A 22797-nucleotide genomic window follows, 5' to 3' on the forward strand; every position below is an offset into this window, starting at 1 on the left:
AATAACGCCCCCACGTCTGACGTCAGATGTGGGGGGGGGCGTGTCTGGGGCCACGATCGCGGCCCCTGATTGGTGGTGGCCAGGGTTCTTTGAACCCATTTGCCCAATGGTGGCTCCACCCCTGACCCCAGAAGCCTCCTTTAGCAACATGGTCTATCTAGCTCAGTATTGTCTGCCCAGACTGGCAGCGGCTTCTCCAAGGTTGCAGGCAGGAGTCTCTCTCAGCCCTATCTTGGAAATGCTGCCAGGGAGGGAACTTGGGACCTTTTGCTCTTCCCAGAGCGGCTCCATCCCCTGAGGGGAATCTCTCACACTTCTAGTCTCCCATACATATGCAACCAGGACAGACCCTGCTTAGCCAAGGGGACCAGTCCCGCTTGCTGCCACCAGACCAGCTCTCCTCCCCCTTTGGCACCGCCTGGCTCATTAGGATGAGTTGCTACTGGAAAGTGTTGCTTTCCCCCCATGCAAGAGGCCCTCCAGCTCGGGCCACGGAGGCCAGCAGGATTTCCTGGGCCTGATACAGCCATACTCGGCAAATCTCCACCCCAGATCCTTGGCCTGACCCCACGAATACCACTGCTGGAGGAAGTGCCGAGTCCAAGTTTAAAAACCCAGGAAAGAAAAGATGGAGGAAAGGAACCTCCCGCGATGGCCCTGGAGCCTACACAAGTCCCTTTCCCCAGGCCACAGCAATGACCCCCCCCCACACACACACACCATGACCAGCTCCTCCACAGATTTCTAGAAAGCCAAGAGTTGCCACGTGTGGAGTCAGCCCAGAGGTCCATCTCTCTCCCCTGCCCCAGAGCAGCAGGGAAGGGGGTCTCTCCCACGGATCCTTCCTCTGGCAGGAGAGGTCAGGCAGGGACTTGGACCTGGCCCCGTCCCAGCCTCAAGGTGGCTTGCAATCAAACAGACCAAGGCAGGGGCGTCAAAGGCAGCCCTCCTGCCGTGCAGATGTTGGCCTACAACGCCCATCACCCCTGCCGACTGGCCACGGTGACTGGGGATGATGGGAGTTGTAGTCCAGCAGCAGCTGGAGGGCCACAGTTTGTCACCCCGAACGAGGGCTTTCCAGCCTTGGGTCCCCAGATGCTGTTGGACAAAGGGGAGATGAAACCAGACGACCCCCAGGGGCTCACGATGGGAAGGCCTGAGACAAACATGGGGAACAAGGTGGGAGCCGCCTCCCCCCCCCCGAAGCCGAGTTTCTTATGCATCCTCCTCTCTGAAGGATGAGTTGAGGGAAAGAACCCTTCCCCACCCACAACTAGAAAACAGCAGCACATTTCTTGCACAATATGCTCAAGGAGAAAACGGCAACATGCAATGATGCGAGTGTGCATGCGCATGTCTAGAAGGGTGATAGAGAACCTCCAGCTTCAGAGACAGCATACCCCCCAAATACCAGCTGCTGAGGAGCATGGGCAAGAAAAGGCATAACCAACCTATGGAATTCTCTGCCACAAGATGTGGTGACAGCCAACAGCCGTGGTGGCTTTAAGAGAGACTTAGACAAATTCTCGGAGGACGGGTCTATCAATGGCTACTAGACTGGTGGCTATAGGCCGCCTCCAGCCTCAGAGGCAAGAAGATGCCCCCAAATACCAGCTGCAGGGGAGCAACAGCAGGAGAGTCAGCACACGCTCAGCTCTTGCCCGTGGGCTTCCCAGAGGCACCTGGAGGGGCCACTGTGGGAAACAGGAGGCTGGACTGGATAGGCATTGGGACTGATCCAGCAGGGATCTTCTGATGTTCTTCTTAAAAGGGGAGTCAGGTGAATTCATGGAGCATAGCGTCAACAGCTATTAGCAATGGTAGCTAAATGGAGCCTCCATGTGCAGTGGCAGTATAAGCTCTGGACATACTGCCTCTGGACATACTGGCTGGCAGAAGTAATGCTGGGAGTGGTCTGCTGTCTTTGTTCTTTGCTTGTGGGCTTCCTTGCCACTGTGGGGAACAAGATGTTGACCTGACGGTACCTTTGGCCTGATGATGATGATGATGATGATGATGACGATTTTCATTTTATATCCCGCTCTTCCTCCAAGGAGCCCAGAGCGGTGTACTACATACTTAGGTTTCTATTTCACAACAGCCCTGTGAAGTAGGCTAGGCTGAGAGAGAAGTGACTGGCCCAGAGTCACCCAGCTAGTCTCATGGCTGAATGGGGATTTGAACTCGAGTCTCCTCGGTCCTAGTCCAGCACTCTAACCACTACACCACGCTGAGCGAGACGTGGCCTTCTCATGTTCCTACCGAGTGGAGGATGAGGGGCGAGCTATCAAGTCGAATCCTCACCTCTCAAACTGGCCACCGTACTCTTCCTTGTACTCCCGGGGGGAAACTGAGGCACGGGCAGAGTCTGTGAGGCAACTTCACAATCCAGGGAGATCACCAGCCCACACACCAGGGTCACAACCAATTTCTTTCCCTCTTGAACAGAGAAGCCGAGATACCCCGAGAACAAAAATGGCACCCATGACTCTTGCTGGGCCCGGCCAACAGTTCTGGCCAAGTTCCTTCTGCCTCGACTTGAATGTTGCTGCTTTCGTTAATCACACCGGAAACTCTTTCTGGGAATTCTCACAGCTGCATCATCAGCATTTCCCCTCCTCCTGCTCTCCTCTCATGGTGACTAAATTGCAAGGCTGTGCCAGACTTCGAGCTTTGTGGCACAAGCAGTCAAATAATTCTCTGTTTGGACATGTCCACATGAGCTGTTATCGCCTGTACAACAAATACTTGTTTTCTTTCTCCCCGAGAGCCGTTTCACACATTAAGCAATGTCTTGGTTCTTCGACAAGCTGGTCTTGTGGTAGCAAGCGTGATTTGTCCCCTTTGCTAAGCAGGGTCCACCCTGGTTTGCTTTTGAATGGGAGACTACATGTGTGAACTCTGTGAAATATTCCCCTTAGGGGATGGGACCGGTCTGGGAATAGCACCTAACATGCTTGCATGCAGAAGGTTCCAAGTTCCCTCCCTGGCAGCATCTCCAAGATAGGACTGAGAGAGACTCCTGCCTGCAGCCTTGGAGAAGCTGCTGCTGCCAGTCGGGGTAGACAATCCTGAGCTAGATGGACCAATGGTCTGACTCAGTAGAAGGCAGCTTCCAAAATTCCTATTTATTTATTTACTGTTAGGTGTTTATACCACCTTTCATTAAAACAATCTCAAGGTGGTTTACAAAACATTTAAACACAATACAAAAATCTTAAACGGTTAAAACAATACAAAAATACAAATCTTATTAAGACTCTAAATAACACGCACAAAAACACGCACAAAAGACCACAGAACGCAGAGCAGCAGTGCCAAAAACGACACGCATATAAACACTCATACGCTACACTGTGACTGGGAATGATGGGAGTTGTAGTCCAACCACATCTGGAGACCCACGTCTGGAAACCCTTGCCCTAGAAGAGAGAAGGTTCCTCACACCGGGAAGAGACCTGTGCTTGCAGTGTGCTTTGTAAACGGAGGCGTCCTATTTTGCCTCGGCATGAGGCAGGGACGTGGTTGTGGGGAGCGGGTGTTTGCAAGGGCTTGCTTGGGAGTGTGTGGGTCGTGTTGCAAGAGGGTCCTCCTGGGGAGAAGCCAGCAGCCCCCTCGGGACCCTTCTGGAGCTGCCACCCCCATGCGCCTCTCCTCCCATCCGGCTAGCAGTGACAGCCGGCCCCAGACGCCTGCTTGTCTCAGGTCTCCGATCCACTTGACTGGAGAAGAAGCGTGGACATACCAGATCCAAGACGAGGCCCCTGCCACACCCGTTTTTGCCTGTTGAATATTGGGGGTGGGAGGGGTGTGTGTGTGTGTGTGTGTGTGTGTGTGTGTGTGTGTGTGTGTGTGTGTGCGTTTGGGGGGGGCATGTTTGAGATCCAGAGTCTTCTTTCTTTGGGGTAAATACAGGGATACGCTGCATTCCACCTCTCTCTTGCCAGGCCTCCTCTGGAGAGTGCACTCGGGACCTTCTGCACGGCCTCCGCCCCCAAGGGACCGCTCCTCGAGAGCAAGCACAGCCCGTGGTGTCGGCAGGGTGGCCACTGCAGGCTTAGCCACACAAGGGCCACGAAGGGGGAAGACCACAGCTCGGGGGGAGAGCCACCGCTCGGCACGCAGAAGGCCCCGCCGGCAGCTTCTCCGGGGAGGGCCGGAGCAGAAGAGAGACCCCCTGCCTGAAGCCCTGGGGAGCCAGTCAGGCAGCCCAAGGGCCTGCCTTGGCAGAAGGCGGCCAGCTCGGTCAATGCACTGGGGTGGGGCAGTTGCTGGGCACAGAGGAAGCTCATCCACCCCCAGCAGGGGATTTCATGTCGCTGCACATCTCCAGCTGCCAAGCAGAGCGCACGCCCCCCAGGCCTGCAAGCGGGCTCTCCAGAGGATGGCTGTTGTCGAGGCACTGGCAACCCTCTTTGACAGCCAAGGACCAGGCAGCCCTCTCCCTCCTGCCATTTCACGATTAAAAAGATGGAGACAATTTAGCTCTGAAAGCACCCAGGCGGCCCTTAGAGGGCTCAGGGCACACGTGGGAATAAAGGGGCTTCACTACAGCGGGGTTCTGCCCTCTTTAAAACACTTGTTTTTATGAGCGCTTTCCAGGGTTCTCAGCTTTGGGCCCCCAGATGCTGCTGGGCGACAACCCCCCGAATCCCCAGCCACAATGGCCTTTGTGGCTGGGGATGATGGGAGTTGGAGTCCAACCAACAACACTGAGGCCCCAAGCTTGTGAATGCCTGTGCTTTGCTGCTTCAACTGGCATTCTCATTTACTGTTTAGGAACGAAGGGAGGGAGGGAGGAAAAGCTGGAAGAAGTCCCCTGCTAACTGGGCAAAGAGGCATCTTTTAACGTGGTGATTCTCTTTATTTCGCAGGGGAGAGTAACTGGCCCTCTCCACCCCCAGCACAGCATCCCTCCAGGGACTGTTGCTGATGTCTGTCTTATGTTTCTTTTTAGATTGTGAGCCCTTTGGGGACAGGGAGCCATCTTATTTATTTGTTATATTTCTGTGAAAGCCACCCTGAGCCATTTTTGGAAGGGCGGTATAGAAATCGAATGAATGAATGAATGAAGAGTAGACATCATTAAAACAAGATTTTCAGAGAAACCGAGCTCAGGACAACCCCTGTCCGACCTCCTAGCTTCCCCACAATGCCCTGAAATGATGCTTGCTTTTTTGTTTTGTTTTTTTGAAAGGAAGGTATGTGAGCTGCTTGATGTTGAGAGGAGGGCTGGCAAAATGCATCCCGCCCCCAGGAGTGACAGGTGTCAGTGGTAGGGCCTCTGCCAGGGCTCTGGCGGCTGCCCAAGAGTCTAGGGGTTAGAACCACCCTGCGGGATCAGGCCCAAGGAAGCCCATCTAGTCCAGCCTCCTGTTTCACCCAGTAGCCCACCAGATGCCACTGGAAGCCTACAGGCAGGAGCTGAAAGGGGCAGGCCCTCCCCCCTGCTGTGGCTCCCCTGCAACTGGGACTCAGAGGCATCCTGCCTTGGAGGCTGGAGGTGGCCTATAGCTGAGGCTGCAAGAGAGGCACCATCCACTGGATCTCATGCAATGTACATACAGTGGGAGGCTCCAGCCTGAGGCCAGTTATGGATGCTCGATCACCGGGGAATTTGCATTGATCGGCAGCAGCAAAAGCCACTGGCTCCCACTGATATCAGCCCCCAAGGATAGCAGCAGTTCAGGAGGGGGAAATGTGCCCTTCTCTGACCCCCGCCCCTTTGCTCCTATAGTTAGGTTCATGGGTGGCGAAGGAACTCCGGGTGGAAAGGAAGAGGTAGGAGTTTCTCGGAAGAAAAGCAGGAACACGGTGCTCATTAGCAGCAGCTGTTCTGCTAGAACACTGCAGGGAGCTGAAGCCAACCCAGCATTCCCAGAACAAAAGATATTCAATATTCTTCTACGGACGATGCTACCCGACACGTAGGAACATCGGAAGCTGCCTTCTACCATGTCTGACCATCAGTGCATCTTGCTCAGTATTGTCTACACTGACTGGCAGCGGCTTCTCCATGCTTGCAGGCAGCAGTCTCTCTCAGCCCTACTTGGAGATGCCAGGGAGGGAACTTGATACCTTCTGCATAAAAAGCAGTTGCTCTTCCACTGAGCGATGGCCCCATCCTCCCAGGGGAATATCTTACAGTGCTCATATGTAGTCTCCCATTCAAATGCAAACCAAGGTGGACCCTACTTAGCAAAGAGGAAAATTCACGCTTGCTGCCACAAGCCCATCACAGGCCCCTTCCTTCACTTTTAGCTGAGCCTCAGGGGACTGTGCTTCTGTTAATTTCTTATAATCTGCCCAGTCTTTGTGGGGGGGGGAGAAAAAAAAATCAAAATTCTGTATCCAGCACAAAACCACACCAATATAGCAATAAATTATATGCAATTTAAATCAATTGGCACACAGGTGTCTGGTCTGCATCACTAATCCTGAGGATTGCTTCAAAACAGGGACCCTGTCTTTAGTGCTGATTGCTATTGCTCAAAACGTCTCTCTTTTGTATTATTAAAGACATAGCCACCATTATTTGATCATGCATTCTCTCTCCCCACAGAAAGAGGAAGCTGCCTTATCCCGAGTCAGACCCTTGGTCCATCTAGCTCAGCATTGCTTACCCAGACTGGCAGCGGCTTCTCCCAGGTTCCAGGCTGGAGTGCCTCTCAGCCCTACCTGGAGATGCTGCCAGGGAGGGAACTTGGAACCTTCTGCATGCATGCAAGCAGGCAGGCAGGTGCTCTAAAAGGGAATGTCCTAAAATGAATGACAGGGAATGCCCAACGAAAAGCCCTGGTTCCCTCCAAAGGGCCACAGGAATGCATGGAATTTCCGAAAGGCCAACAGCCTTTCCGTGCATTCCATGGTCATTTGGAGGGAGGAAGATAGTCGGGACCTGCTTTCTGCGGAATCTGACCCATCTGGTTCAGTACTGATATGCAAACCAGGGCGGACTCTGCTTAGCAAAGGGGACCATTCATGCTCACGATCACAAGAACGTGCAAGTATTTTTGTCTTCCACACATCCCTAGTTCTAAGTGCACATTGTACTTTCCCACACAAACATGCACATGTGTCTGCGCACACTGACGTCACACCTGTGCTTGTTTTCCTTCCTTTATGGCAAAGTCTCAGAAATCAATATCCACAGACTGTCTCTCTGTCGTGGCAATACACACACATAGGAAGATAGGAAGCGGCCATATATTGAGTCAGACCATAGGTCCATCTAGCTCAGGACTGTCTACCCAGATTGGCAGCGGCTTCTCCAAGGTTGCAGGCAGGAATCTCTCTCAGCCCTATCTTGGAGAAGCTGCCAGGGAGGGAACTTGGAACCGAGATGCTCTTCCCAGAGCGGCTCCATCCAGTGAGGGGAAGATCTTACAGTGCTCACACATCAAGTCTCCCTTTCATATTATTATTTTTTTATTTTTTTAAATATATGCAACCAGAGCAGACCCTGCTTAGCTAGGGGACACGTCCTGCTCGGTACCGCCAGACCAGCTCTCCTCCACACCTGCACCATATATGTGAAAAGACACGGAAGGATGAACACCCAGAGCTGTTCTTTTTGCAGGCCCTGCACCAAGAGTTCTGCACCGCCCAGGAGATCTGTTGCTACCCTCAAGGCACAGCAATGGCTTCCAAGCAGGAGAGATCCCCGAGGGCTTTGCAAGGGTTTCTGGTGGCCACTTGTCTAACAGCAGTGACAGCAAATGGGCTGCTTCTCCCCAAGTGCGGCTACTGACAGGAAGAAAGCCTGGCAGAGCAGAAGTGGCTTCTACGACCTGGGAGCTCCAGTTCTGAGATACTGAAAGCAAATTCCTGGCCTGAGCAGATGCTCAGAGGCACCACCCTGCTCCTTTACTCCAAGTCAGTGGTGGCCAACCTGAGGCTTTCCGGTTGCTGTTGGACTACAGCTAGGGCCGATGGGTGCTGCAGCTAGGGCCGATGGGTGCTGTAGTCCAACAACAGCTGGAAATCCCCAGGAGCTTTCCCAGACAGCAGGCTTGACTGTGGGTTGACTGAGGGTTTGAAATTGCCCCCAAAGAGGGATGCAGAAAGTGGATTCTTGTAACCCCGGATATAAATCAGGATCCACTCTAATGTGCAATTAAAACCCCGAATTGTGTGTGAAGTGCTCCCTGAGACCTCGCAGGGATTTGGCGGGGGGGGGGAATTGGGCTGATATGGGAACGCAACCCCTCCATCTCGGAGGAGATGCGCACTAAAAGCTGGGTGTGGAAAAATTCCAGGCTGCCTACCCCTGGCTCTCCTCATGAGAAGAGAGCTGGTCTTGTGGTAGCACGTGTTTGCTAAGCAGAGGCCACCCTGGTTTGCATTTGAATGGGAGAGCATAGTAAGACATTCCCCTCAGGGGATGGAGCCACTCTGGAGGAGCACCTGTCTGCTTGCATGCAGAAGGTTCCAAGTTCCCTCCCTGGCATCATCTCCAAGACAGGGTGGAGAGAGATTCTTGCCTGCAGCCTTGGAGAAGCTGCTGCCAGTCTGTGCAGGCAATACTGAGCTAGAGGGACCAAGGGTCTGACTCAGTATATGGCTGCTTTCGATGTCCCTGTATTCACCCCCGTTCTACGCAGATCTCCACCCCACTGAGCGACTTTTCGCACTTGGTTCTGGTAGGTGGGCCTCTAGGCAAAAACAGAGCAGTTCCCGCAAGCCAGCCGCCTGCTCCCCTCCCAGCTTCAAAGGGCCATCTTGCCCCACTAGACTTGCCCACCAGCTCAGATCTTCCCAGGCATGTCTCTGGGCGCCCCCCCCTCCTCTGGGTGCAAAAGGCAAGCAGGTGTGTTTTCCAGAGAGAGAGAGGCAGGCATGATTCAGTGGGGATGCCCAACATCTGAGACACCCTCCTTGGGCCTGGGCAACTGGCGCCATGCCGGCAAGGTCTAAGGGGGCCGGTGAAACCCACCCTGCTCTCGTGGGCCTGTCATGGCGGGTCTTCCCATCCAGCCTTCTGTTGGTTTCTACTGGGGGATTTCTTTGTGCCTGAGCTGCTGAGGAATGGAAGCTTTTTATCTGCAGTTGTGACCTAGGGTTGGCATTGCATTTTTAATTGTTTTACTGAGGGGGGAGATACCTAACAAACGAAGAAGAAAATACAGGAAGGAGGAACAGGAAAGTCCACCCAGTCCATCAGCAACTATTTATGATGGTGGCTAAATAGGAACATAGGAAGCTGCTTCATACTGAGTCAGAGCATTGGTCCCTCCAGCTCAGTACTGTCTACACTGACTGGCAGCAGCTCTCTATGAGTCTTTCCCAGCCCTACTGGAGATATCAGGAATTGAGCCTAGGACCTTTGGCATGCAAGTATGCAGATGATCTCCCGCTGAGCTACGGTCCAATCCCCTAAGGGGAATATCTCTCAGCGCTCACTTTTAGGCACCCATCCCATCCAAATGCAAACCAAGGAGGACTCTGCTTAGCCAAGGGGGACCATTCATGTTTCATACCACAAGACCAACTCTCCTCTGCTAGGCACGTTCCATTTAGTCCACCTAATGGAACTTCCACTTTGAGAGGCAGTCTACCTGTAAGTGCCAGATACCAAAGATAAAGGACAGGGGAGGGAGGACTTTTTCGTTTGGGAAAAAGGTGACTACAGGAAGACATGTTAGAGGTTTATAAAATTATGCATGGTGTGGAAAGAGTATATAGAGAGAAATTTTTCTCCCTCTCTCACAACACTAGAACCAGGGGTTATCCCATGAAACTGAAGGCCGGGAAACTTAGGACCAATATAGGAACATAGGAAGCTGCTGTATACTGAATCAGACCACTGGTTTATCTAGCTCAATATTGTCTACACAGACTGGCAGCGGCTTCTCCAAGGTTGCAGGCAGGAATCTCTCTCAGCCCTATCTTGGAGATGCCGCCAGGAGGGAACTTGGAACCTAGATGCTCTTCCCAGAGCAGCTCCATCCCCAGAGGGGAATACCTTACAGCGCTCACACTTCTAGTCTCCCATACAAATGCAACCAGGGTGGACCTTGATTAGCTATGGGGACAAGTCATGCTTGCTGACACCAGACCAGCTCTCCTTAATAGAAGGAAGTACTTTTTCACACAATGCATAATCAACTTGTGGAATTCCCTGCCACAAGATGTGGTGACAGCCAACAACCTGGATGGCTTTAAGAGGGGTTTGGATAACTTCATGGAGGAGAGGTCTATCAATGGCTGCTAGTCGGAGGGCTATAGGCCACCTCCAGCCTCAGCAGCAGGATGCCTCTGAGTACCAGTTGCAGGGGAGTAACAGCAGGAGAGAGGGCATGCCCTCACCTCTTGCGTGTGGGCTTCCCAGAGGCATCTGGTGGGCCACTGTGTGAAAAAGGATGCTGGACAGCAGCGCTGCTCTTATGTTCCTACCTCACAGGGTTGTTGTGAGGATAAACACAACCATGCACACTGTTCTGGGCTTCATGGAAGAAGTGTGGGACAAATGTAAAAATAAAATAAAATAAATAACAAAACCAGACCCATATATAGCAACTATTTTGTACACGGATGTGGCAGGAAGCTTGAAAACACAAGAAATGCCTGGAAGAAAAGCTGAAGGACTTTTCCTTCAAAAAAACAAAAACACCATTCAAAGCTGTGCAAAGACTCCGGGGGCTCTGTAAGGATGTATGCAAAAGAGGCAGCTCTATGGAAATATACTTATTTGAATAGTCTGTTCATGCTGCAGCATTCTTCCCAGCCTTTCTGTGAGCCAGACCCTGGGGAGGGGGAGGGTCAACTCCTGAATGCAGTTGGGGGACGGAAAGCATTTGGAGTCCACACTTCCTGCAAGACACTCATTTCTAGTGCAATTATCAAAAACGATCAGCAAAGATGCGGGGAGGCGATGCTTTCAAGATCCCTCCCTTTTCCAGGCTGTCGTTGGGTGAGCCGGCGGGGGGGGGGGTGGGGGGAGAGAGAAAAGGGCTCTGGGGCTCATAATCCAATGCACCCTCCGACATCAACCCTTGTAGGTACCTCCTTTTAAAATTGAAAGTAGCATTGCGCTGAACCTTTGCAAACAATGCAATTGTTCTGGGGGGGGGGGCGGGGAGGAAAAGAGGCTTGGAACTCTTTCACACATGTATGTGGATATGCCAAAGGGTGGGGGGTGTCTTTGCACAAAGATTGACACAAGAGGTTGGAGTAAGGGCAAGTCCTAAATCCCAACCTCCCCACTACTCCTACAATAAATCATCTCAGCTCCTGGGTGGGAAGAATTGCCATTCCAAGGTATCCAGAATCACAGTATCTGAATCAGGAGCAATTGGTTCTGATGAACGTAAGGACAGCCCTGCAGGATCAGGCCCAAAGAGGCCCATCTAGTCCAGCATCCTGTTTCACACAGTGGTCCACCAGATGTCTCTGGGGAGCCCACAGGCAAGAGGTAGTGTTTGGGGACGCCCAAGTGGGTACAGCTGCCTCTGCTTCCTGGAACTCCATTTGCTCCTCTCTCTCTCTCTTGCCCTGCGCTGCCTGCAGGTGGCCATTTGCCAGGTAGAGCTACACTGTTAACCACGCAGCTCTACCTGATGAATGGACAGCCTGCAGGCATGCATCCAAAGCAGCATCTTAACCATCTCCACAGCGCTCCTAGTTCCTCCAGGATGGGCCTGGAGCCCCCAGGAATGGGCATCAGTTTCCAGGTGATTCTTGGAAGCAACCCTGGGAATTTTAATGGCTTGATATTGTGAAATATATTGAGAAAACATTGAGGTTTGGTGCGGGGGGGACGGGGACCCTCCAGGGATTGATCCCGTCAGAGCTGGTGACCCCAGATCCTCTCCATGGTCCCACTTATGCATTCTGCCAGTCTCTACATTATGGACCTGATGATTACTCCTGTGTTGTACAGTTGTTTCTCCAATGTCATTCCTTATGGTTCTGTCTTGTTATGGCGTGCATATATTTCCCACAATAGATTTCTTGGACCAAGTTGTGTTTGTTCTCCATTCAGTTTGGTGGTGGGGGGGTCTTTTTTGTTTCTTGCGGGTGTGTTTTCATCGATCCCAGTAGTCTTTATTTACCTGCTCACCTGAGCTCAAGCAGGCTACAGACATTTTCAAGGTCAGGTATCGGCCCTGGAAAATGGCGTGCATGGATAAAGGGCAGTGCCCACACAGACAACCAACGCCCGGCATTTGGGAACAGGGTTCCCCAGACAGATGAAGCTGCCTTAGACACAGGCTGAGGCCACCGGCCCATCTAGCTCAGGACTGTTTACGCTGCACCAGCAAAGCTCCTCCGGTGTTTTAGTGAAGGGACTTTTCCAGCCCATCTGGAGATCCCACCTGAGACCTGGGCATACCAAGCAGATTCCCCGACCTTCCCCCAGAGAGCACAACGATGTCTGGTGATTTAAACCCCTGCACTTAAACACACACACACACACACACACACACACACACACACACACACACACAATCAAACACTGCCCTGCCGTCCCTCTTTCTACCTGACCTAGAGTTCCCTGGGTTATTATAAGGGCTCCATCTTTCTTTTCCAGTACCGACAGAGACAAAGAGAGCCAGATTTCTACGTTTTCCCAAACATCAGCGGAATCATATTTCTATTCCCTGCACAAGCAGAGGGATCTGCAAACACCAGCGCGCTGCCAAGTATACAGCATGCAATTAAGCACCATGAGCAACAGGTGGCCCATTCCAAAGGGGTGGTAGCCACAGGAGTCTGCGGCAGCCAAATCGAACAAGACTCTCATGTGGTCCGTGAGTCAGCCCTCAGATTTGGTCATTGGTACCATTTCAGGGGACAAAGGCTCCTAGTGATTTTGGGCAACGTCTAACCCCCAAGAGACAGAAAATAGGTGACAGCCTTGCTGCATTTACATCTTTCTCTGTGCTAGCAGCCCTGCTTTACCCCTACCCCCAAACCATTAGGGGGGAATTGCAGTCATTTTCTCAGAGGAAAGGATAAGGGTTGGGGTTAGGGTCACAATGAACAAATGGTTGTGCTCTCTCCATGGATTAATCTTGGATTAATCATTTCTGCCTATTTTCATTTCCATTCCTCTGACAACATCAATAACATTTTATAGGTGGTTTTGTGTTTAACCTTTTGAAAGCATCCCGGGCTCTGCTCATGGGCCCACCATTATCAGATTGGCAGGGACTAGAGGCAGGGCCTTTTCGGCTGTGGCCCCTTGACTTTGGGACGCTCTCTTGGAAGAGCTCCACCATGCTTCCTCCCTTCAGGTCTTTAAGGAATGGTTGAAGCCCCGTATTTTTAGAGAGGCATTTAATATTTTAGCTGCACAGTTATCCCTCGTCAGCTACTAGGGTTCCATTCTGGCAAACGTGCAAATTTGCCATTGGCAAATTTGTGGTTGGTGAGGCATTAGTCTATGGGAAACAGGGGGTTAGGGGGACCATGGCCACAAAAAGACCTAAACCTAAAGGGAAAAATATCAGAATAATTTGCTAAAAAAAATCACAAAAAATCCTGTAATATCGCCAAGAGTCACCCAAAAGAATGAGCAGATCAAACCTCTGGACATTTTGTGAACCCCCACAAAATCACTCAAAGGCATTTTAAACTGGCAAAGGACAGCAAGGTCCACCAAGAGGAATGAGCAGGTTGAACCTCTGACACCCCTCCCCGCAAATCGCTGGAAAAACACCACCCCCCCATCACTAAAAAACCTCACGGCTGGCAAGACCTGTCACACTTTCCTATTCGCATATACTCTAAACCACAGTTGGTAAAACTGTGGTTGGCAAGGGAGGACTGTCCCTGTATCTGGTAGGTGTTTATTTAACCTTTCAGCCTCTTAACATTCAAGGTGTTAACTTGGAATTTTAACACGGGTTCTATATCGTTTTACAGGGTATTGCTTTTATTGACTTGATCAGCCACGCTGAGCAGTAGTGTGCTAGAGGAGTGCGGCATAAACATTCCAGACAAATACATAAAATTAAAAGCTTTTAAAACACCACTGCAAATTTGGCTGCTGCAAAGCCAACAGTCAGAACAAACACACAACACAACACAACACAGGAGGCTGAGAGTACTGAAATGCTATACACTTTACCTTTATTTCCCATCTCTAGGGCTGTAGACCTGGTCAAAGATCCTTGCTCAGCCTGGCCCAGGACAACCAACAACCCCACACTATGTTCGTTTGCCTCTTTGGTGGTCCTCCTGAATTAATATTGATACTGAGACACATTCTGGTCAGAGGCGGCACCAGGGGAAAAAATGGGGGGGGAGGGGCAAAGTGCCCTTGGGCCTGATCCACAGAAGTCCAGCATGAGGATCTCCCCTCTTGCTAGTGCAGGCAGCTGAGCCCAGTGCAAGTTCAGGGAAACCTACACCGAAAACACAGGACTGGCACCTGGCCAGGAAATTCTGCAATTGCTCTGATCAGAAAACTCTCAATTCTGCCAACTCCATAAGCAATCCAGTCCATTCCAGCAGCTCCCACCGAACAATCAGACGCAACGCCTGAAAGCTAAACAAAAATGGGTGGTTTTGCACTCTTTGCTCCAGCGGCAGGATTTGGGATTCTTTCTGAAAGAGAAGCTTTCGGCATGTCTGCCCTTCCCTAGCTAACCTGAAGCTCACAATTCCCGTGAAAACCGGGGCTGATGCCACCTCTTTTCTGCCAACAGCGGCACAAGTTCTGCAAAAGCTGGTGGCATGACGTGAAACATCCCGGCCCGAGACGATACACTCCCGGCCCCAGCTCAGATTGGGGCAGCGAAAGCAAGGAGACAGGAGCGCCTGCCCTGAAATATGTGCCCTGTGGCGGCACGGAACTGGAGCGGCTTCCGCTCCCCGCCAAGGGCCAGCCAGCCACGACTCTAGAAGCAAACCCCGTCCTGCCTGTCGCTCAAGAGCCAGGCTTGGTCCGAGGGGGTGGCCGGCTTTCCCAGGGACCAGCACATCATCCTCACCCCACTCCTGAAAGAACCCCGCCACCGGGCTTGCTTCCTACCTTCCTTCCTTCCTGCCGGAGTGAAGGGCTGCCAGAGGGGCCCGACTGAGGAGACCCAGGCCCGGGGACCCTTCTGCTTTCTTTGGTGGGGCACAGGCCAAGCGGGGGGAAAGGGCAAGAGGTCACTCCGAGAGAGAGAGAGCGAGAGAGAGAGCGCCTCTCCCCTGCAGGCCTCTTCTGCGAAAGGCGCTCTTGCTCCCCCCCCCCCGGACTTCCTGGTTCCTCTGCTCTGCCTGCCTGCCGCTCTGGATGTGTCAGCAGCGGCAGCAGCAGCAGCCCAGGCTGAGCCCAGCCAAGGGGGACCTGTCTTGCCATGACAAGCGCGGCCACCGCTTGGCAGCATCTCAGGGCAAGGTCAGCGGGACTCACCTGAGAGAGGGATCCAGGCGGCCCTGGCTCGGAGGGAGGCTGCTGGCCGGCAGGGAACGGCTCTCTCTCTCTCTGCTGGGCTGCTCTTTCTCCGTCCCCTTCCGCAAGCCGAGCAGGTGGAGAGAACTTTGGAGCTGCCTGCCTCGCTGCTGCTGCTGCTCCTGCTGCCAGTGCCGGGAGTGGGAGGAGGGAGGGAGGAGTCGCGGGAGTGGAGGTTCTCCCCCTCGCCAGGATTGCTCTGTAGCCACTCCCCCGATTTCTGGCTACCCACTTCCTTAAAGAGACTGGGGGGGGGGGGAGGGAGGAGAGTCAGTGTGCGGAACTCAGACATGCCTATTCTGCAAGCAAGGAGGACTTCCGTCATAACTGCAGCCCAGGAAGCCAGCCAGAGCAAAAACTGAAACTGGTTCCAGACTCGTTTTTGCTGGGATGGCATAATGCGGGAACCGGTAGCGGGGGTCTCTTTCGTGAAAGCAGCTTCTACTGCCATAGGAGTGTGTAGGCTTTTGAGTTACACAGAAGTCTTCGACTGCCAGATGAAGAATTAGGCACAACACAGATGTTTGCGTATTCTAATGCCAACAGGGATCTTTTTCAGTACCACGTGTGAACATATTAAAGCCCATTGGCGAGGCGGGGTGGGGTGGGGAACCCCCAACAACAACATTCAAAGCAGTTAAAAAGAAAAGAGGTTGAAAGCTGAAAACAAGCAGAGGATGTCCGATGTGAAGGGCACGCACAGGAACCCAAGAGATGATCAATAGATGTGGAATACATGACAGAGAGAGAGAAGAGGGGGGAAATTACAAAGAGTTTTCAAAATGAGTCGAATACCAAAAGAAGCGTGCACTTCCTCCTTGAAGGCCTGGAACATTTAAAAGATGACAGATCCTTTAAAAAAACGAAGCAGCAACACTGTCACTCGGGGGGTGTGTGTGTGTGTGCGCGCACACACACACACACACACGCACATGCACACGTCTGTATGCTTGCATGGTGCATGAAGACCACCTGCTGGTGAACAGACAAAAGTATCTGGGAGCCTCAGATTTAGGAACACAGGAAGCCGCCTTGTACTGAGTCCAACTATTGGTCCGTCTAGCTCAGTATGGTCTACCCAGACTGGCAGCAGCTTCTCCAAGGTTGCGGGCAGGAGTCTCTCTCAGCCCTATCCTGCAGATGCTGCCATGGAGGGAACTGGGAACCTTCTGCATGCAAGCAGGCAGGGGGTCTTCCCAGAGCGTTCCTATTATCCCCCGGGGGGGGATTTCCTACAGTGCTCACACATGCAGTCCCCCATTCAAATGCAAACCAGGGTGGCTCCTGCTTGCTCAGCAAAGGGGACAGTTCATGCTTGCTACCACAAGACCAGCCTTCCTCCCATTTCTTCCTCCTCCTCCTCCTCATTTCTGTAAGAATGATGGTAAGCATCACTAGTCTGAAGTGTGGCATGTACCACATCCTGCCTGTTGAACGTAAGAACAGCCCTGCTGGATCAGGCCCAAGCCTCTCTAGTCCAGCATTCCCACAGTGGTCCACCAGATGCTTCTGGGAAGCCCACGAGCAGGAGATGAAGACACCCCCCCCTTGCTGTTGCTCCCCTGAAACTGGGATTTTGAGGCATCCTATCTCTGAACCTGGAGGTGGCCATTATTTGGCTTAGTTATTAGTAGAATTGATTGTTCAGGGGCATCTTGTCCCCGAACCCAGAGTTTCCACTATAGCTGACTAGCAACCGAGTACAGATGTACTCTTTGAATTTGTCTAACCTGCTCCTAAAGCCATCCAAGCCAGTGGACATCATTACCACATCTTGGGGCAGGGAGTTCCATAGGCCAATTCTGTGCTGTGTGGCGAAGAGCAGTGCTTTAAGAGGCTAGTGTGAGTATAGGCCTGTCTCTGTGTCAGACCCCTCACCCAGGTAGTGTACCAGTGTGTTGCTTTCCCCAGTTGGCACTCCCCAGCCAGCGCAGCCAGCCTGGAGGACAGCACCCCCTTCCATCTTGCAGTTTGGAGGTTCACAGTTAGAAGTGACAAGGGAGGCTGGGCTGAGATGGGGTAGGGAAGGGGGTCTCCAAAGAGCTAGGAGGATGGAGACACACACACACGGGGGCTCTTCCTTGCAGGTTTCGCAGCATTAAACTGGTCCAAAATGGGGCAGGGGCACAGATTCAAGCTCTCCTGAACTTCAGATGATCTTGCACCAGCCTGCCAAGCCACGATTGGCTGAATCCACTTTGGAGCAGGAAAGAACTTTAGAAACGAAAAATATTTTATTTTATTTTTATTTACTTATATTTATGGACTGCCCTTCGTCCTAAGACCCCAGGGCAGTTAGCAACAGGATAAAAACAACCCCATAAAAACAGAACATCTGAAAGTTTAAAAAGAGCAAAAGGACAGCTCATTGGCCAAAAGCCTGGGTAAAAAGGGCAGTCTTCGCTTTCTTCCTACAGGTCCGGAGAGAGGGAGACACGTGGGTCTCGGCGGAGGGCGGGTTCCACAGCCTGGGGGCAGCCACTGAGAAGACGGCTGGATAGACGGGCCCCATAGGTGTCAACAGGAGGGGCAGAGCCCTCCCAGCTCATTAGGTGGGCAGATCCAGCTGAGAGCAGCAGACAGCCCCCAACGTGCCTGGGAGTGATAGATAGTTCAGCAGCAGCTGGAGTCCATCCATGTGGTTTTCTTGGTAAAATACAGGAGTGGTTTCGTCCAGATAGTGGTTTTCCCCATGACACTCTGTGGATGCGAAAGATGGACTTTGAAGGAGCAGGACAGAAAATGTGTTGAGTCTTTTGGTGCGGGAGAAGACTTGTGAGGAGACCATGGACAGCCAGGAAAACAAACCAAGGCATCATGGAACGAATCCATCCAGAATTTCCACTGGAGGCACAAATGACCAGGCTGAAACTATCATCCTTCGGACACATCATGCGAAGACCCAGCTCCCTCGAGAAGTCCATAATGCTGGGGAAAGTGGAAGGAAAGAGAAGGAGAGGAGGACCAGTAGCAAGGTGGATGGACTCGATGACGACAGCAGTGAATGCACCGCTGAGAGACCTTCAAGGCCGAGTGGAAGACAGAGCATCCTGGGCGCTTTCAAGATGGCGAGCCCAACACTGCAAAAAGCAGTGTAAACTGCAATGTTTTGTGACACTGAATTCAAACCACATTAGAGATCTGTTGTAAGGGGGCAAGCCTCGTACAACGGGCAAATACAGATATATATATATATATATATATATATATATATATATATATATATATATATATGCAATGGACTTGCAACGTCATAGCACTATAACACACAGATAAAAGAAGGTGTTGGAAATATGAGCGGCACCTTCCTTACAACGTAGGGGCTGTGATGCCAAAACACAGGCAATCCGGAAGCACACTTCAGGGACCCTGTGAGAGCGTGCCATCTGGAAGCGCCCTGGAGAGAATCTATCTATGTGGTTGCTAAGAGTCGACACCCACTTGACGGCACGTAATCAATCAATCGACAGCTGGAGTATCCAAAGTTGGGAACCTGGGCTCCCAGGAGCCGGCTGACAGGCTCCTCTGTCTGTTTTTTTTTAAAAATCCTCATCGCAAAGCAGGCGAGAGATCTCCAAGCCAGCGGCACATAAGCTGCCTACTGAGAACAACACGCCACCACGCATCTCATGACACAAAGAAGACGGGAGTTCCCAACTTGAGGCCCCCAGATGTTGTGGGACGACTACAACTCCCATCATCCCCAGCCACAAACACCATTGTGGGTGGGGGTGATGGAGGTCTGCGCCAAAGACAGATCTGGGGGCCGAAGTTTGGAATCCGCGAAGTCAACTTTAGTCGTTCCCAAGCCAAAGCTTGTGCTCTCCTGCGAGTGGGGCAGTCTTGAGAGCGCCACCGGACTCCTCCTCGCGCGACTTTGACAAGCGCGCTGCCTCGCTTCCCTCGGCGGCAGAGACCTCTGGGCACCACCGGCGGGCCCCACTCGAGCCCGCCCCCAACCTCCTCCCTTGGTCTCCCCTCCAGCCCAGGACCTCGCCGAGCCACCCCGAAAAGCAAGGCAGCGCGCCGCTCCCCCCCCCCCCCCGAGAGCATGAAAACTGGGAAGGGGAGAAGACCGCCGCTCACTGCGGAAGAAGAAGAAGAAGGGCGTCCCCCTCCCCGCCCCACTTCCCATTTTTAACGAAAGATGCACCTCCTGTGCCCAGCGGGCTCGCCTTCGTCCCTCTGCCCGGGCAACAAGCGGTGAAAAGCCCGTCGAGAGAGAGGGGACGCTGCTGCTGCTGCTGCTGCCTGCGAGGAGGGGGCGCCGAAGAGGACGGACGGGCGGCTGCGGGCGGGGGGGGATGGACTCCACCCGCGCGAAAAGCCCCCGCCCCGGTTCTTGCGCCTCTGCTGCCCCCGTGTGGCCAGACCGGGAAGCCGCTGGGGAGGGAGACGCGCGTTGAGGCGAGGCGAGCCTCCTCGGGAGTCCGTTCTGCTGCGGAGGGAAGGCCACGGGCCGAGCCAGGACTCTCTGCCCTGCTGCGCCGCCGCCGCCGCCGCCGCCTCCTCCTCCTCACCTGGGCTCCGGCGGCACCTCTGACTGCAGACTGCCACGTCGGGGGACAAGCTCACACAGACGCTGCACTGCAGCGGTGCCCAAGCTGGGGGCCCCAGCTGTTGCTGAACTACAACTCCCATCATCCCCAGCAGCAGCAGCAGTCCATTGCAGCTGGGCATGGTAGGAGTTGTAGTTCAGCTAGAGCACCAAAGGCTGGGGGCCCTGCCCTGGCTCACAGGACTGAAAGGCCTTTCTCTCTCTTTCTCTCATCATCCTCATCTCGAAAAAGGAGAGGTACCTCCCTGCCGGTGGCCTAGCCCCTTCCGAGTGGGGGTGGGGCAGGTGGGTCATGGATCTCTGGGGCTTGCAGCTGCCCCCTCCTGCATGCAGCCCCGGGGCTCCAGCCACTCTCTGAGGTCACCAGACTGGCCCAGAGGAGCTGCCCGAATCCCATCGAGAACAAGCAGCCCCTTTACGGCAGGCCTCTTCTCACTGGCATCGGGCAGTGCGGCCGGGCCATCTCAGTGATATCCTCAGGCTGCGTTGGCATGGCCGGTATGATGATGGGGCTGAGTGCCAACAGGGAGGCACTGCTGTCTGGAGATGGCAGGCTGCGGGCAGCCCCCAGGCAGGCAGTCCAGCAGTAGGCCACAAAGGCAGGCGGTGGGGCAGGGGCACAGAGTGGCAGGCCCATTCTCAGATCTCGCCCCAGGCAGCCCTTAACCTTACTACGCCCCTGCTCCAAGTCCAAGAGGATGCCAACATGGCTAATGAGTGGAGTAAAGGGAACTCTGACCAGCAAGAAGCCTGCCTGTAGAAAATGGAAGTCCTGCTCAAATAAGGAGAACAAACAGGAACACAAACTCTGGCAGAAGAAATGAAAGCAGACAATACGGGGTGTGAAAGCAGAGTTTGAGGAACATCTAGCGGGAAAGCATGGTGAGGGGCGGGGGAATGAAAAAAATTATTTAAGTACATCAGAAGCAGGAATGCTGCCAGGCAGGCAGTTGGACCTTTAGATGACAAGGGAGTGAAAGGAACGCCTAAGGAGGATATAGAGATGGCTGTGGAGCTGAATGGGTTATTTGCATCTGTCTTCACTGCAGAAGATAGAGGGCAGAGTCCAGTCCATGGAATGATCTCCCCTCAGGAAAGGAGTCAAGCAGCGCAGGGGCACAGCTCTGATTGGGTGGGCGTGTTCTAAAAACATGAGCTGCCCATGGCCACCCTGAACATGGGGGCTGCCGAGGACTTCTCACTCGCCTGCTTGACCCCACGGCTTGCCCACCAGTTCATGCAGCAGTAAGGGGCTCAATGGGGAGCCACTGTGGGGGGAAGACACCCTATGTAAAAAATAATGCAGCATCACAGGCTCTGTGGAAAAATCCAAGGGGGGGGGATGTTCATTTATTTAACATGCCCCCCACCTTGTTTTGCCACTGAGACGGAGGTAACAAGAGATGATATTCTAGGACAAAGGTTCCCAACTTTGGGCCTCCAGATATTTTTGGACTGATTGATTGATTGATTAAGTGCCGTCAAGTCAGTGTCGACTTTTAGCGACCACATAGATAGATTCTCTCCAGGATGATCTGTCTTCAGCTTGGCCTTTAAGCTCTCTCAGTAGTGCATTCATGGCTATCGTCATCAAGTCCATCCACCTTGCTGCTGGTCGTCCTCTTCTCTTTCCTTCCACTTTCCCCACCATTATGGACTTCTCAAGGGAGCTAGGTCTTCGCATCATGTGTCCGAAGTATGATAGTTTGAGCCTCATCATTTGTGCCTCGAGTGAAAATTCAGGATTGATTTGTTCTATGGTCCATTCCCCCCACCCCAGCTGTCCATGGTGACTTTTGAGGATACCATGGACAGCTATGGTAACCTCAAAAAGTCTGGAGAAGACTTTTTTCTCCAGCACCAAAGTTCAAAAGCAACAATACTTTTTCTATCTCACTTCTTCAAATTCCAGCTTTTGCATCCATAGAGTGTCACGGGGGAAACCATGGTCCAAACAATTCTAATCTTTGTAGGTATAGACATGTCATGGCATCTAAATCTCCTCTCCAAGACCTTCATTGCAGCCCTACCAAGTGCTAGTCCGCAGCGTATTTCTTGACTGCTGGGTCCTTGACTGTTGATGGTCGATCCTCAAAGGCAGAAGCTATCCACCATTTCAGTGTCTTCATTGTCAATTCTGAGGCTGGTTGCTGTACCCGTTGTCATTAGTTTAGTCTTCTTGACATTTAGTCGTAGCCCCATTTTCTCACTGTGCTCCTTGACTTTCATTACTAGAGCTTGCAGATCATCCACATTCTCAGCTATCAGAGTGGCGTCATCAGCGTAGCACAGGTTATTGATGTTTCTTCCTCCAACTTTAAAACCACGTCCATCTTCTTCCAATCCAGCTTCTCTCAGTATATGTTCAGGATATAAATGGAATAAAGAAGGAGTAAGTATATAGCCTTGTCTTACTCCTTTGCCAGTCTGGAGCCTGGACCGTGCCTTCCTGTCCTGTGTATAGGTTTCTCATGAGAACAATGGACTACAGCTCCCTTTATTTATTTATTTATTTATTTATTTAATAATTTATTTAACATATTTTTATACCGCCCAAAACTTACGTCTCTGGGTGGTTTACAACAAAATAAAAACAGAAGTAAAACATTAGTTAAAACAAAAACAAAAAGTTTAAAACATTACAACAATTTAAAATTTGTAAAACAATATTTTAAAACAGCATTAAAACCATTAAAACAATCTATTTATATAATTCTCCTGGGTGTGCCTTTAGAACGTGCGTCCCGGCAGCCCAGCTGATTGGCTGGGCTGTGGAGGCGCCTGATTGGCTAAGGCGCACCCAGGAGAATTCAACCAGCAGCGGGCCAGGCTGTGGGTGGCCATGGTGGCC

The 22797-nt window shown here is 52.4% G+C and overlaps 1 protein-coding gene across 8 annotated transcripts in view; it reads right to left on the reverse strand.

Annotated features, from left to right (window-relative positions):
- The window catches only part of PTK2B (protein tyrosine kinase 2 beta), a 116346-nt gene extending 100805 nt beyond the window's left edge, over positions 1-15541 (reverse strand). For 5 of the 8 annotated variants that reach the window (XM_053249616.1, XM_053249602.1, XM_053249607.1 and 2 more), the window contains exon 1: positions 15350-15541. The gene's annotated coding sequence lies outside the window, so the exon portion shown is untranslated. Of the gene's footprint in view, positions 1-14074; positions 14610-14980; positions 15156-15349 lie in introns of those variants that run through there. The other 3 variants (XM_053249592.1, XM_053249562.1, XM_053249571.1) reach the window with 3 other exon arrangements.
- Between the last annotated feature and the right edge of the window lie 7256 nt (positions 15542-22797).

This window comes from Hemicordylus capensis, chromosome 1, assembly GCF_027244095.1.
Source record: "Hemicordylus capensis ecotype Gifberg chromosome 1, rHemCap1.1.pri, whole genome shotgun sequence".
NCBI classification, from domain to species: domain Eukaryota; kingdom Metazoa; phylum Chordata; class Lepidosauria; order Squamata; family Cordylidae; genus Hemicordylus; species Hemicordylus capensis.